The sequence below is a fragment of the Typopeltis vanoorti genome, chromosome 24 (genome assembly GCF_054136105.1).
Source record: "Typopeltis vanoorti isolate ZY-2024b chromosome 24, IOZ_Tvanoo_1.0, whole genome shotgun sequence".
In the NCBI taxonomy this organism is placed as follows: domain Eukaryota; kingdom Metazoa; phylum Arthropoda; class Arachnida; order Uropygi; family Thelyphonidae; genus Typopeltis; species Typopeltis vanoorti.
In genome coordinates this window covers 89,541,337-89,554,094 of record NC_143572.1, presented here as the reverse complement: position 1 = coordinate 89,554,094, position 12,758 = coordinate 89,541,337, and the positions used below count along the sequence as shown (strand labels likewise).

The 12,758-nt window shown below is 36.9% G+C and overlaps 1 pseudogene; it reads right to left on the bottom strand.

Annotated features, from left to right (window-relative positions):
- Positions 1-11,244: 11,244 nt before the first annotated feature.
- LOC150093535 (U2 spliceosomal RNA) lies at positions 11,245-11,354 on the bottom strand (annotated as a pseudogene).
- Between the last annotated feature and the right edge of the window lie 1,404 nt (positions 11,355-12,758).

Sequence of the window (12,758 nt, the reverse complement as noted above, 5' to 3'; positions counted from 1 at the left end):
GCTAAAATACAAAGCTAAAATCATTTTCATGGTATGTGCAAATTTCACATTTAGACTCACGTCGTTAATGGGACGTAAAAAATTAGTAAGGGATCTCGACTGGCATATATTTTGTTTCTTTCACAGCTGAATAAGTATCACGTAATTTGGATGAATATAGTTATTGTAGTTAATGAATAATTAAACGCCTGATGATGTTAGCAACTGCGTCTCGTCGTATTAACCTGTTCGTGTGTACCATTCGTAATTACGTTCCTCCATGGGTTATATTTTGATTTTAATAAGTTGCCTTGAGGATAAAAAAAAATTGAAGTTGAGCAAATTTACTGCAGGCTGAATCGCAGCACTAAAATAGAAGTCATTGTTGAAATATATTAGCCCCCCCCTTATCCTCTGTCAACCCAGGTCCGAAGATATTAAATGGAAAATTCCGGAAATAAAGAATGTATAATTACATCCTCAAAGTGGGTATCAGATCCAACATTATTTCAAAGCTGAATGTTTGTAGATGTTATGAAAGTTTCGTAAGTTAACCTGAGAGCTTACGAGAATTCAATTATTAGAATAAGCGAGTTCGCTTAGCTACTAAGCAAGTAGGTATTGCAACCGGGGAGTGTATTCTAGTAAGATCTCAGGTCAACTTACGAAAATTTCCTAGTATCTACAAACATTCGGCTTTGAAATCATGTTGGATCTATTATCCACTTTGCGGTGTAATTTTATATCACCAAAATGAAGCTGTATGGCTCTTTCTTTTAGTAACAGACAATTCCACTGGTCCCAGAGGTAGTTCAACACCAGGGCTACTCATTGAAAGGTGGAGAAAGCTACACACTTGCTGAGGTTGCTAAAATTCCATTCACATTCAGATAACTTCATTACTGTATGTTGTTATAATTGTTCTATTTTATTATTTGTTATTGTTAATCACTTACTGTGTCTAATTTATAAATTAAACTTTATCGTAGGTATGTATGTATGTATGTATAGGAAAACACATAATATGTATTCGGTACTATCCGCGGTTTCAGATATCTCCAGGGGATCGTATCCCCCACGGCTAAGGTGGGTCTACGGTACATACACATTGCTTCACTCAGTTATTTGCTTCGCCCATCCAGTCAGTAACGTTCGCTTGATAAAACAATACGAATGGAAGGAGTTTTCCATTATAGAAGTTAAAAACTGTAGTTTGAATTTCTACAATTACGTGCACACAACCATGTGATATTTGTCAAACTAGACAACGTGTAAACTGCTCTTGGTTGAAGGGGTAGTCAGAAGGGTAACATTTCTGATTGTGATTCCAACGTTCTCTAATGCCGAACCGTACGAAGGGGGTTTCGGCATATTCGAAAGATCAATCATATTTCAGATGATTCACCGATCCACAGCTAGATGTTTGGTCGCACATAAAAACTACACGATACGAATTGTGGAATTATTTTTGGAATACACAAGTACATAGATATATTATGCTTATTACAAATATGGAAATATGTTAATAATATTTATATATTATTAACATATTTCCATATTTGTATATAATATATATATATATATATATATATATATATATAATAAAAATATATAATATAATATAATATATAATATATAATCATCAGCATCATGCATATCACGGATTTAGGCCTACATGGCCTGTTCCGGCCTTAGAAGTCATCGTTGAATCGTTTAAGAGGACGTCCTGGTTTTCTTTTTCCTAATGGGCATTGGATTGCGATTGGTTAGAGTGAAGGATTGAGTGGAGGATTGCTATTGCATTGCGAGTGATTCTGACTGGTAGTGAGTGAAAGTGATTATATGTGAAGTGTTAGTGATATAGTGATGGATGAATTGATGATTCGATATAGAGGAATTGCTTTGGATTAAGATTTGTTCAGCGAAAGGTAAGGTTAACCTTTAGTTTTATTAATTGACACAAACATGGAAAAACCAATAGATGAAACAAAATTTGAAGACGTTTACCAGGAATTTATCCGCTTGGGTGAACTGCTTAACACTAACTGGCCGGGAAAGGTTAAGCTCTATGACACATTTCCCCCAACAATTGCCACAGACGACATTCAGGAAACTCTTCACCATGAACACATGACAGCTTCGGACCTCGGACTGCAAAAATCGGGGCAATCACTAGACCCTGAAGATGCGATAATACCTCAAAACAATGCCCACCATGTATTGGATACAGCCGATATAGAAGAATTCCAAACCGCTAAAACCAAAAAAAGGAAAATCTCAGTTACTAGAGAATCACCCAACACAGTAGAAATGGAGACCGACACTAATACAAATTCAAAAGAAAGAATACCCCCAGTCATTTTAAGAGATAAAAACCATTGGACATCAGTTGCTACTTCACTGAGAACCCTAGAAATATCATTTACTAAAGCCACTAATACAGAAGAAGGAATTCGCATCCAGCCAAAAACCTCTTCCGATTACAGACAAATAACAAAACTACTGGACAACAATAAGCTACCCTACCACACATTCGCACTTAATAGCGAAAAGAACCTGAAAGTTGTGCTCAGAGGGGTGACAGAATCCATAACAACAGAAGAAGTACAACCAGATCTTCAAAACAAAGGCTTTAGACCTACAAAGGCCACCCGTATGCGTAGAGCTGACAAAACACCATACCCTCTAATATTGGTAGAGATCAGCAAACACCAGAAACACATCTACGATCTTCAAACAATCTGCGATTTAGTGATAAAGACTGAATCGCTAAAACATAAACAGACAACGACGCAATGTCATCGCTGTCAAACGTTTGGCCAATCACAACGCTGCTGCAAAGCAGAATACCGATGTGTTAAATGTGGGGGCAAACACGCTACAATTGAATGCAAAAAAACCCGCACACAACCAGCAAAGTGTGCAAATTGTGGAGGCCCACATCCCGCAAACTACAGGGGCTGCATAGCTTTTCCTGAAAACCAAAAGACACAACTAAAAACCAGTAAACCTCTACGAGAACACACGTCCTCCCATCAAACCACAGTTTCCATAACGGACGGAAGATCGTATGCAGAAGTTACAAAACCAAAAGATCCAAAATCAACCCAGTCTCAACAAACCAACAAACCTATCCTACAGAACATAACAAGCCACATAGGTGAAATGCTGGCCGAACTCCGGCAAACCAACCCAACTCAAGAAGCGAAGGATATCATCCTGAGACACACACAGTCACTGCTTGTTGAAATCCTTAATGGATAAGGCCAATAGAAAACCTAAATCGTTACAGATTGTCAGCTGGAATGCAAATGGACTACCCAACAAGATACATGAACTACAGCAATTTGCAGCAGAAACCGAAGCAGACATCATCCTTATTAATGAAACACACCTTCGCCCAGGTGACAAGATTAGAATCAACAATTGTAGGACTTACCGTACAGACAGAACCTATGCAAGAGGAGGAGGCACTGCCATCTTTGTCAAAAGTAATATAAAACATAACTCAATAGCCGAACCCCAAACAGAACACATAGAAACCACTGGAATAGAAATTCATATGGAAAACACAAGCAGTATCAGGATATATGCAGCATACAACCCCCCAAACAAAAAACTTCTAAATTCAGACCTGGACGTAATCGTAGCTGGAGATTTGAACGCCAAACATTCCACATGGAACAGCAGAAATTCAAATAACAATGGCAAACTACTGAACTCATATACTACTACAAGAAACATGACGATAATAGGACCCACAGAACCAACACACTACGGAGCAACCGGCCGCCCAGATGTACTTGATATAACAATACTCAAAAACATTGCTCACAACTACCAAATACAAGCAGTTAACGACTTAAGTTCGGATCACAACCCCATCATATTGCAACTAGGCACCATACAAGATGAAACAGAAAACACCACCACCTTTATAAACTGGAAACAACTTCTCTCTGTTTTCCAGGAAAACGTTGGCCCGGTACCATATATAACATCCACGGAAGATATAGAAAAAGCAGTGAAAAACTTTGAAAAACAACTCCTAATAGCAATATCACATGCAACAAATAAAACCAAATGCGCACCACCAAATAAACTGCCAGAGGACATGAAACATCTCATCCGAGAGAAAAATAGGTTAAGAAGAAAATACCAGAGAACATTGGATCCCGCAGATAAGCAGGCAGTTAACAGAGCAACAAACCAGGTTCGGTATGCCCTAAAGGATCACCGTAACGAACTCTGGAATAACAAGATACATCACTTAAACACAGAGGATCAGTCATTGTGGAGAATCGTGACATCACTTCGTTCAAAACGCAACACACTTCCGCCAATCCAAGGTGAAAATAGAGTCGCCTACACTGATGAGGAAAAGGCAGAAGCATTTGCAGACAGCTTAGAAAGGCAATGCAGCCCCAACTATACCAATGTAGATTTAAACTTCATAAGAAAAATACACATCCAAGTTCGCAAAATATCTGAAAACGCTTCACTCCAATCCAACAACAACTCCGTATCACCAACAGAAATATATGAAATCATAAAAAAACTAAAGAACAAAAAGGCTTCGGGTCGGATGGTATAACGAACAAGGCGCTCAAGCTACTCCCACGTAAAGGGATTATGCATCTGGTAGCAATCCCCAATGCCATCTTTCGGCTAAATTATTTTCCAGAGCGATGGAAGCTTGCGGATGTCTTCATAATTCCTAAACCTGGAAAAAATACACAATTTCCACAGAACTATCGGCCCATCAGCCTTCTTTCATGTGTAGGCAAAATAGCCGAACGCGCTATACTAACACGGATCCAAGAGGCAACAGATAACAACCACGTCATACAAGAAGAACAACTCGGATTCAGAAAACAGCATTCTACAACTCTCCAAATTTACAGAATTATCGAATACATTACCAAAGGCTATGAATGGCGCCAACACTCTGCCGCAGTCTTCCTGGACATAACGCAAGCATTTGACAGAATTTGGCATCATGGTCTAATTTTCAAACTACACCAAGTAGGAACCCCAATACCACTAGTTCTGCTCATAAAATCTTATCTCAGCAGAACAGAAAATTTAAAATAAAACTGAATGGAATCAGATCCACAGAAAGGAAAGTCATGGCAGGAGTCCCACAAGGCTCTCTGCTATCTCCCCTACTCTTCTCCATATACATGGCGGATCTCCCCAAGTTGTCCCCATCCATCACCGCTCTTTATGCCGACGACACAATTATCATAGCCAGATCCCTCCGTCCACATTTGGCCACAAACAAGCTACAGAGAGCAGTCAACGAATTAGCGGACTGGTACACGAAATGGCGCATTGCCATCAATCCAGGAAAGAGCTCAGCAGTACTTTTTACCAGACATAAAGCAGAACCAAACACAAACATACAAATGTTTGGAAAAATCATCCCTTGGCACAACTCTACCAAATATCTAGGAGTTCATCTTGATAAACGCCTAAACTTCAAGACACACATAAATAGTATCTCCACTAAAGCAAGTCAGACTATAGCTCAGCTACATCCACTTTTGAATAGGAACAGCTTCCTAAATAAACAAAACAAAATTCTCCTCTATAAATCAGTCATAAGACCCCAGCTAACTTACGCCTCACCAACCTGGGCACACACAGCTCAAAGCAACATCAATAGATTGCAGACGATCCAGAACAAATGCCTCAGAATGGCATTTAATGCCCATTGGTTCATGAGAAACCTCCAGTTACACCAAGAAGCTAACCTTCCAGATATGAAGACGTACATGACAGCCATAACAGAAAAATTCTTCGCACTCACAGATAATCACCCAAATCAGCTAATTCGACAGGCAGCGGACTACGAACCCACAGATCAATTCAAACACAAAAAAACAATATCCGCCATTGCAAAAGACAGCTAATACAACTTACAATGCTCACAATGAGCGGGTAAATTACAGACAATAATCCTCTCACACACACAAGCCAAAATCAGATGAAGGGATAAGGAGTCAAGGACTCGGTCCATCTCCCAAAGAAGTTCAAAGTTTTTCCTAATGGCTTGTACTTTAAGGCTTGTTTTGGTAATCTTTCTGTTTTCATTCTTTGAACGTATTCCATCCATTTATGTTTATATTTTTTAATTTTTTCTATTACTGGTTCTTGGTTTAATTCTTCATAATTTCTTCATTTCTTTTGTGATCAAATAGGGTATACTTTGCAGTTTTTCTCATAAACTTCTTTTCTGCTCTTGTTAATCTTTGTTTGTCTTTTTGTTTTATTGTCCAGATTTCGCTTCCATACATTAAGACTGGTAGGGCTAATGCATTGTAGATTATTAGTCTGGTTTGTTTTTGATCTAGGTTTGGTTTAAATATAGAGTAAATTACACCAGTAATTTTTAAATATTTTGTAATTTTTGCGTTTATATCTTTTTCATTTTCATATGTGATCATACATCATAGGTAGTTAAATGAATTCACCTGTTCTAAGATCTTGTTATCTATTACTATTTTAGTTCTTGCTGGATCTTGTCCTTTAAAGGCCATAGTTTTTGATTTTTCCGTTGATATTATCATACCATGATCTTTGGATATCTCATTTAGATCTAAAATAGCTTTCTGTAAGTTATCTTCCGAATTTGTAATTATTATTTGGTCGTCGGCAAAGAGGAGAGTGTTTAAGTTAGCTGTAGGAGAAAGTTTAATTCCTTGATGTAAATTTTTATTCCATTTTGTTATTATTTCATATAAGTAGATATTAAAAAGAGTTGGTGAGAGGGGACAACCCTGTCGGACCCCTTGGTTTATCTCTCTCGTATATGATAGCTCGTGATTTAATCTTATTTGTATTTGATTATTTTCATATATACTTGTGATAGCTTTTAGGATATTATTTGGTATTTGTCTTTCTTTTAATATGTTAAATAATATGTTTCTTTTAACTTTATCAAATGCTTTTTCAAAGTCAATAAATGCAATATGTGTTTCTAAATTATATTCTCTTCTTTTCTCCATTATTAATTTTAAGCAAAAGGCTGGGTCTATACATGACCGTCCTTTTGAAAATCCATTCTGTACTTCTAGAATAAAGTTTTCGGAATATTTCATTAGTTTGTTATTTAAGATTCTGCTATATATTTTGTAACAGGAATTTAGTATACTGATACCTCTATAGTTTTTAGGGTCATCTCTATTACCTTTCTTAAAGATAGGAATCACGATTGCTTTTTTCCATTCTATTGGGGGGATACCAGTTGAGTAAATTTTATTTAAAAATAATAAGAGTCTTCTTTTGAATCTTGTTCCTGCATATTTATATAGTTCTGAACCTAGCTTATCTTCTCCAGGTGATTTTCCGTTTCTTGTTTCTTTCAGGCTGATTTCTAATTCTTCTTCAGTTATTTTCTTTTCATTTTCGTTAATTGTTTGCCAGTTGTCTTTTTTAAAATATTTGTCTGTCCACAATTCTGTGTAGTAATTTAGAAATTCTTCTAATTACAATTCGGTGTTTAATTATATGTTTTCTTTGGTATCTGCATTTAAGTGTTTCAAAATCTTATATACATTGCGTCTTATTTTTTATAAATCATGTTCTAAATTAGAAACAAATTTATTCAATGATTCTCTATGTCTTTTTCTGACTTCTCTTTTAGCTATGGCTCTTATTCTTTTATATTCTATTTCATCTTCTAATCTTTTACTGCTTAACCATTTGTGATAGGCTTCTTTTTTCTTTTTGATTATTTCTTTGATTGTCTCATCCCAGATCTTCAGTTTTTTTCTTTTATTGAATTTTTTGGTCTTTCCTAAGCTTTCATTTGCTGCTGAATTTACTATTGTTTTTATATTAAGCCATTCTATTTCTATTTCTTCAATTTGTTTTATTTTATCTAGATGTTGGTTAATTCTTTGTTCATATAGCCATTGTACATTTGCGTCATTGAAGAGTCTAGTTTTATAAAACTAGACTATTGAATTTTTCTTTGTGTTCTTGTTACTTGTAGCCATTTAGGAGGTAATCTTAATTTTATTTTAACAAGGAAGTGGTTACTGCTTATTTCATATCCTCTGTGAACTCTAACGTCTAGTGAAATTTTTGATGTCTTTTCATTTAATATGAAGTAATCTAATATTGATTTCCATCCTCTTGCTTCCCAAGTATATTTATGTATGTCTTTATGTTTATAGAAGGAATTCATTATTTTTAGGTTATTAGAAACTACATAGTCAATCAATTTTTTACCATTTCTGTTCAGAGTGTGTTCTCCATGTATTCCTATATTATTATTAATTTTCGTGTTTCCAATTCTTGCATTTAAGTCTCCTGCTAAAATTATGTAATAATTTTTATTTAATTTATTGTATATGTTCTGTAGCTGATTATAAAAATCAATATTATCCTGTTCTCTTCCTTCTTCTGGGGCATATAAACCAATTATTGTTAAATAGCCTCTATCTATTTTTATTCTTGCTTCTATTATTCTTTCATTCCATAATTTATGATGTTTTAACTGTTTTGAAAGGGAGTTATGAATCCAAATCATGACTCCTGCTTGTTCTCTTTGGTGTCTGTCGACTCCACTGCATATCACATTAAAGTTTTCAGTTCTCATAGTTCCTTTTAATTTCTTTTTTATTTCAGTGATTACTGCTATTTTAAAATTTCTTTCATTTAATAACTGGTCTAATTCTATTTCTTTATATGCTATTCCTCTTACATTCCAGTTTGCTATGTGCATTATATTTTGTCGTTTCCATTTTTGTTTTACCTTTTCCATTCCAGGGTCGTTTCCGATAGATTCAATCCGGTTATCTTTTTCTGTCAGCTTACAAGGATTATGTTCTCCATGTCAGGTGGACTAGCCTGACAATGGAATAGTTCAGTGGTAGGGCTGCTATCTTAAGGCTTCTGAACTAGCCTTCTTCCGAATTTAAACCCATAAGAGGAATAAGGTATAATGAAGGGGAAAGAGTAGATTATAGAAGAAATACAGTAAGGTTTATAAAGAGGGCATAGTTGTAAGGCCAGAAATGAAAAGACCCCATGGCCCTCGAGTACTCTAGTAGCATAGGGTTCATAAAATAAGAAGAGTTGGCTGATAACGCCTTATAGAAAAGATTAAAGTAAGTGGATCTTCCTCAAAGTAGAAGGAGAGGATAGGTCCAGCTAGGGGTCCATGGGAGTGCCGCTTCCCTTACAATCAAGATGATTGCCCCTTATGGCCCTGTTGGTCCACGAGTCTTTATTCAGTATATTCGGACCACCCCAACCATATATATACACACACACACACGCAAGCACATGCATGCACGCACACACATGGTGGGCTCCCCTATCCGCCACCCAGTGGACGCGCTCTCTAGGGGTTACAGGATCCCCCCGAGAGTATATAATAATAATAAAAAAAAATATTGTGAGTTCAACAAATCTTCATCATCGGCCTGTAGAGTAAGATAGGCTGAGAGTCAGCAGATAGTAGGAGAGGAGATAAAGATAGAGTGCATAGTAGCAGAGTAGGTTAAAGAGGCCTCAGTTGAACGTGTTTTAGCTGTATGCCCCCCAGAGGAGATTCTAAAACGGTCGTTGATTTTTCACTTTAAAAAAAAAAAGGGAAAAATCCTAAAAAGGAAAACATGTAAAAAAAAAAACGAAAAGAGATACAGAGAAAAGCAAAAATTGAACGGTAAACTTAAATGTGGCGATGGATCTGGCCCGAGTGATGCAGCTCACAAGGAACTGCACCGCCTCGCTGTAAGCCTTCGCCGCTCGGGTTCTTAGGTCCTCCCCCACCTGTGGAAGCTGAAACCAGTGAAGCTGTGCACAGAAAAACTCACAAGGTGGTTACTGTGCCTTTCTTTTGTTGTGGGCAGTTATTATTCTTTTGGCCACCTCACTTCCCTTGGCCATGTCTAGTTTGCAGAGAGCTATGAAGAACGCCGAAGCTGCCTCCTCGTTTAATCCTGGGCTACCTCTACTTGCTCAGGGGTGATTTTGCTGATGTCAGCAACGAAGATGTCACCCCATTTTGCGCTGACGATGTCAGAGCCATCTTCCCCTGTGAGGAGGAGTTCACATTCTCCTATTCTTTCCATTGCTTCTTTGAATTTTTCCGGGAATACTTCTAATGACATGACTTAGAGTCTCCCCTGCTTTTGCGTGAGGGACTTCTGGGTGGGCAGTCTCAGATACGTTTGCTGTTTTGGGCGTTACCAACTCTTCTTCCTGTGGGCATAATGGCCGTTTGGAGGTGTTGGTGTTTTCACCTCCATCTTTCCTTCTTCCTTATCTATATCTATATTAGTATCTGTATTAGTATTGATGGTTTCAATAACGACTGTTTCTTCTTGTTGGATTTTATTGCTTGTGGAAGTTTTTTTTCCCTTACGGTTTTTCTTAGACGTGGAGGTATGGATTTCTGTTGTATCAGGAGCAGCCTCGAAAGGAGGAGAAGCTTCCTATGCTGTGTCATTTCCATTGCTTGGTGGAGTTGCTGGCGTGATTGCACCACCCATTCTCTCAGCAAGGGTTCTGGATGGGCATGTGTCCACTTTGTGGTCAATGACCGCACATTTCAGGCAGGCTGCCTCACACTTATCCTGGTTGTGGCCTGCTTTGAGGCAGTTCTTACACTTCACTCGAGGGCAGTCCGCCCCAAGATGAGTGAAGGCGCCACACCTGAAGCATTGCCTCTTTACGCCAGGGTAATTTACCATTACCCTAGCGGATCCGATGACGACGAAGTTTGGAACCGCTGTTTTCATCTCGAGCGAGATGTGTACTTCGCCCGACTTCCATTGAGGGTTGTCTGCATTGTTCAGGACTTGTATGTTGCGTACCACACCCCATTTTCCGAACACTTCGTAGATAACTTTTTCATCACTTTGTATATACTCCAAGGGGAATCTGGGGATTTTAAGCATTTTGATAATGCTCCCCACGATAAATGGAACAATTCCCTTTCCATTACATTGAAAGCCTTCGAGTAATTTGTCTCTAGTCTCGGCGCTCCTTACTACGACTTGGTATCTGCCATTCCCAAAGGGGTGAATCCAAAAATCTGGTCCGCATCGACGCTGTCAATGAGGGCTCTAGCCAAAAGTCGGGGTTTTAGATCAGCGTCAGTCTCGATGCCGAGAGTCCGCGTGCGCGGCAAAACCTTGGCCATAGCTGGCGAGGGGGACCTAACTAATCCCACCACCAAGTGTTTGTTATTGCTCCAGTCTGGGGTTTATTCTATCTGTGCTGATCAGTTAATATCGCGAACGCCTGGTGGTGTCCGTGTTCGATGTTAACATTGCAACACAGATACTACGTTTTTCTCTTAGATTGTTAGAACAGATACTACACACTTGATCTTAGCCAAAAGGCCGAGAAGCGATAACAGTGGAACAGCTAACTACTGTAGCTAATCATACTACAGAAATCATCCTGTGAAGTATGATCTTATGAAGTATGAAGTAGAATTGCCTACAATGTTCATGGAACGGCTAACAATCTAAATGATATATATATATATATATATATATAATATATTAAAAAATATAGATTGAATGACTTCAAAAAACCGAGATAACTTATAAAGATTTTAATGAGAAATACTACTAGTTTCGGCTTATAACAGCCTTCCTCAGGTATTCATAAAGGCAAAGAATATTAATAAACATTGAAGTATCTAAACAAAGCGGAAATTACAGGTAAAAGTTCCCACACATGACTGATACATAAAAAACGTATTTTATCAAGTTGTTCTAACAGGCGTGCCATTGTTTATTGCAAGTGTGCGTGCAGGCTCACGTGAACGCCAATATTGAATAACTGCAGCATGGCTATCTGGGATGTTATAACTCAAATTGTTGTTTAAGTGAACAGGGTTCAGCAGGATTTCCCTTGATTCCACAATTTTCCTCTCAAACTCATCATCACAGCGAAAAAAAAAAAAAAAAAAAAAAAAAAAAATATATATATATATATATATATATATATATATATATGTAACTTCATTTAACATCCTCCAGACGTTTGGTTTACCGAAGACATTCTGGATGGGTTTTTTTGGGTAAATGACCAGAATTAGTAAACATTACATATTTATACTCGGCGTGCAAATTTTTATTTCTATCCTATTATGAGTTTACAAAGAAAATAATACTCGGCAAATTATTATAAATGCACATTTATTTCGTGTCTCGTTATAATGATGATCCTTATTTTTCAAAATCTTTATTTTTCTATAGAAGAATATTAACACATAATAATATCAAGCGTTTTGCTTAAAAGACAGATTGCGACTAATTCCAAACAACATATTTAAAACTTTTGCAATAAATTCTGAACAGTTTTGTGAGCACTTTGCTTTTAAAGAAAAAATAATAGCGGACTAAACATAAAACAATTGAAGCAAAATATAATTCCTTCTTGATTTAGTGCTTTTTTAAGACGCTTAAGAAAACTCATAGATATGCGAAGAATAATAAAATCAATAAAGTTATTGCGATACCTTTTCTAAAGTAGCATAAATAACAAGAATGCTAACTATTCGTGAATGTTTCTTTCCTTTTTTTTTTAAATTTCAGACCAGGATTTTAATTCTCTAATAATTGAAGACATTTTTAATAATTTGCGGATTAGTATTGATATTCAGTTATCAGGGGATTGATTTCCTTTAATCTTCTTATTTCCAGAATATAAATAAATAATTCCCTGAAAATATCTTTGCTCTCCTAAAACTAACAATGTTAATAATAATCTTGAAATATACTGTATTAGGTTTTGTGAACACCTAA